Source organism: Gossypium hirsutum, chromosome A11, assembly GCF_007990345.1.
Source record: "Gossypium hirsutum isolate 1008001.06 chromosome A11, Gossypium_hirsutum_v2.1, whole genome shotgun sequence".
Classification (NCBI taxonomy): domain Eukaryota; kingdom Viridiplantae; phylum Streptophyta; class Magnoliopsida; order Malvales; family Malvaceae; genus Gossypium; species Gossypium hirsutum.
In genome coordinates this window covers 56,864,818-56,869,015 of record NC_053434.1, presented here as the reverse complement: position 1 = coordinate 56,869,015, position 4,198 = coordinate 56,864,818, and the positions used below count along the sequence as shown (strand labels likewise).

Here is a 4,198-nt window from a genome sequence, read left to right as displayed (position 1 = left end):
AATATAGCAAAGAGTTGTCCTTCAGGGAATGAGTCATTTATCTCCTGTTCTTCAAGTCCCTTCAGATGTGGGTTTTCTAATCTAGATATATGATCTGCTGCAAGATTTTCTACTCCTTTCTTATCTTGAATTTCTAAATCGAATTCCTGCAATAGTAAAATCCATCTTATTAGTCGAGGTTTTGCATCTGTTTTTGTAAGGAGGTATCGAAAAGCTGAATGGTCAGTGTAAACAAAAACTTTAGGTAATATTAAAAATGGTCTAAATTTATCGAATGCAAAAACCACAGCCAACAATTCTTTCTCAATCGTCGTATAATTTTCTTGTGCGGCTATCAAATTTTTGCTAGCATAATAGATCGGTTGAAAGTGCTTGTCTTTCCACTGTCCAAGAACTGCACCTACTACAAAATCACTCGCATCACACATTAGCTTAAAGGGTAAATTCCAATCAGGTGCAACCACAATTGGAGCATTAATTAATTTATTTTTAAGAGTATTAAATGCTTCTAAACATTCCTGACTGAAATTGAAAGGTACATCTTTTTCTAGAAAATTCGTTAAAGGCTTAGCTATTTTAGAAAAGTCTTTAATAAATCTTCTATAAAATCCAACATGACCTAAAAAGCTTTGAATAGCCTTTACTGAATTAGGGGGAGGTAGTTTCTCAATAGTTTCAACTTTTACTTTATCAACCTCGATTCCCTTGTTAGAAATTTTGTGGCCTAACACAATCCCTTCTAAAACCATGAAGTGACATTTTTCCCAATTCAGTACAAGGTTTGTTTCCTCACCTCCCATTAAGACTCATTTTAAATTTTTAAGGCAAAGATGGAAAGAGTTACCGAATACCGAGAAGTCATCCATAAATACCTCCATAATGTCTTCCACGAGTTCATAAAAAATGGCCAACATACATAGCTGAAAAGTAGCAGGAGCATTACATAATCCAAAAGGCATTTTTCGATAAGAAAACGTACCGTATGGACATGTAAATGTCATTTTTTCTTGGTCCTCAGGAGCTATTGGGTTTTGGAAATAACCAGAGAGTCCATCTAGGAAACAATAATACATATGTCCATATTATCTTTCCAACATTTGATCCATGAATGGTAAGGGAAAGTGATCTTCTCTTGTAGCATTGTTCAACTTTCTATAGTCAATACAAACTCTCCATCTCGTGACTGTTCACATTGGAATTAATTCGTTCTTCTCATTGGCCATAACAATCATGCCTCCTTTCTTAGAAACAACTTGCACAGGACTCACCTAAGAACTGTCAGAAATATGATAAATAATTCCAGCATTTATAAGTTTAATTACCTCAGCTTTTACGACTTCTTTCATGTTAGGATTCAATCATCTTTGAGCTTGCACACATGGTTTGTATTCATCTTCCATTAAAATTTTGTGTGTGCAAAAAGAAGGGTTGATCCCTCTTATGTCAGAAATTTTCCAAGCTATGGCTCTTTTGTGCTCCTTTAATACTTGGAGTAACTCGGCTTTTTCGGTTGGCTGTAAATCTGAAGCAATAATCGCTAGTAATGTGGAATTATTTCCAAGAAATGCATACTCTAAGTGATCTGGTAGTTGCTTTAATTCCAACTTAGGCGGTTCTTCAACAGAAGGCTTTAATTTTAATTCATTGTTTACCTCAATACCTTCGTAGTTCTTTTGTCGTAGTAAAGGCTCATTGGAATTTAGTTCAGCTTTTATCTTACCTACCACAGAATCATCATCATTTACTTCCTCTCCTTGGGCAAGACACAGTTCTAACGTGTCCTTATGTACGATTTCCTATAAAGAATCTTGAGTAGCATGATTAATAGAGTCAATAAAATAACATGAGTCATCCTGTTCCCTAGAAAATCTCATGGCATCATAAATTCTAAAATAATCTCTTCGTCACCTACCCTAAATACAAGTTTACCATCACCCACATCAATAACAGCCCTAGCAGTGGCTAAAAATGGACGATCTAAAATTAAAGGCACCTCAACATCTTCATCCATGTCAAGCACAACAAAATCAATAGAGAATATAAATTTATCTAATTTTACAAGTACATCCTCTGTAATACCCCTAGGATATTTAACAGATCTGTCAGCTAATTGAATACTCATCCTAGTAGGTTTTGGTTCCCCAAGGCCAAGTTGCTTGAACATTTTGAAGGGCATCAGATTAATGATAGCGCCTAAATTAGCTAGCGCTTTCTCAACATTTAAACTACCAATTAAGAAGGGAATAGTAAAACTTCTTGGATATTTCAGTTTGGTTGGCAGTTTATTTTGGAGTATGGCCAAGCACTCCTCGTTGAGTTTCACTGTAGAGAAATCTTCAAACTTCCTTTTATTTGTTAAAAGCTCCTTCAGAAATTTTGCATATGTAGGCGTTTGCGAGATAGCTTCAACAAAAGGTAAGTTAATTGTTTAAAAAGCTCAAGAAATTTACCGAATTGTGCATCCATGCGGTCTTTCTTCAACTTTGCTGGGTATGGGATTGGTGGTTTATATTCCCTCAACACTGGTTTTTTTTATTGTTTTTGGGTTTTTCCTCTTCATCTTCTTTTCTTTCATCTTCTGGTGGCAGTTTCTTTTCAGATTTAGCTAACACTTTCCCACTTCTTAATGTAACTGCTTTCACATGCTCTTTTGGATTGGGTTCAGTGTTACTAGGTAAACTCCCTGGTGGTCTTTCTGAAATAATCTTAGCCAGCTGTCCTATTTGATTCTTGAGCCCTTGAATTGATGCTTGCTGATTTTTAAGTGCGGTTTTGGTGTTCTGAAAACGAGTCTCCGCTACTGAAATAAATTTTGTTATCATCTCCTCAAGGCTCAGTTTTTTCTCTTGCTGGTACGGTTGTTGTTGGAATCCTGGAGGCGTAATGGTCTTTGATTTCCTTGGCCTCCCCATGAGAAATTTGGGTGGTTCCTCCAACCTGTGTTGTAAGTGTTACTATAAGGATTATTTTGAGGCCAAGGATTATTACCCATATAATTCATTTGCTCGTTCTCCATGTTAGGGCCGTAGGATGGATATTCTAAATTGCTCGTTCAACCTCCACTTGCATCACACTGCATTACTGGGTGAACCTGTATAGAACCAAGTAAACCATCAAATTTTCTATTCAAAAGTTTTACCTGATTAGAAAGCATAGTAACTGAGTCGACATTAAAAACACCGGCTACTTTCATCGGTTTTGTCCTTATAACTTGCCACTGATAATTATTCAGTGACATCTCTTCTATGAACTCATAAGCCTCTTCAGGTGTCTTATTATTGATAGTTCCACCAACGGCTGCGTCAATCATTTGTCTAGTCGAGATATTTAAACCGTTATGGAAAGTTTGAACTTGTAGCCAAAGGGGTAATTCATGGTGAGGGAACTTTTTCAATAGATCTTTATATCTCTCCCATGCATCATAAAGTGTTTCTAAATCCATCTGTACAAAAAAAGAGATATCATTCCTTAATTTAGCCGTTTTAGCCGGCGAAAAATATTTAAGCAAAAATTTCTCGGTCATTTGTTCCCAAGTGGTGATTAACCCTTGTGGTAACGAGTTCAACCACTGTTTAGCCTTATTACTCAATGAGAATGGAAACAACCGAAGGTGAATGGATCGTTAGAAACGCCATTGATCTTAGAGGTGTCGCAAAATTCCAAAAAATTTGCTAAACGAGTGTTTGGATCCTCGTCCTACAAACCATCAAACTGAACAAACTGTTGTATCATTTGAATCGTGTTAGGTTTCAATTCAAAATTATTTGCAGCAACAGCATGTCTAACTATACTCAATTCAGTTCCTATTAAGTAGGTTTAGCATAATCATAAATAGTACGAGGAGCAGGATTCTGATTTACCAGATTTGCAGCAACCACAAGAGGTAACGATTATTCTAATTCTCAGCCATCTCCTCGGTTATGGTATGTATATCAGTCTCTCACTCTTCCTCCATGTATTGTAGGCTTTGCCTTATTTCTCTTCGGCTTCTGCGAGTTGTGCTTTCGATTTCGCTATAAAAATTAGAGGTCCTGACGGGTTTCTTCTAGTCATAAACTATAAAAACCCTGCCAGAAGTAAATAAAAGAAAATTTTGTAAATAAAAAAAATTAAATTGCAATAAAAATAAAATAGCTAAAGTAATAAAATTAAGTGTTCCTAATATCTTAGTCCCCAGCAACGGCGCCAAAAACTTGAT

At 36.0% G+C, this 4,198-nt stretch overlaps 1 non-coding gene across 1 annotated transcript; it reads left to right on the top strand.

Moving 5' to 3' along the window:
- Positions 1-3,368: 3,368 nt before the first annotated feature.
- On the top strand, positions 3,369-3,475 carry LOC121210675 (small nucleolar RNA R71). Its single transcript, XR_005905789.1, has one exon. It is a non-coding gene; the product is annotated as a small nucleolar RNA R71 (small nucleolar RNA).
- The last annotated feature ends 723 nt before the right edge of the window (positions 3,476-4,198 follow it).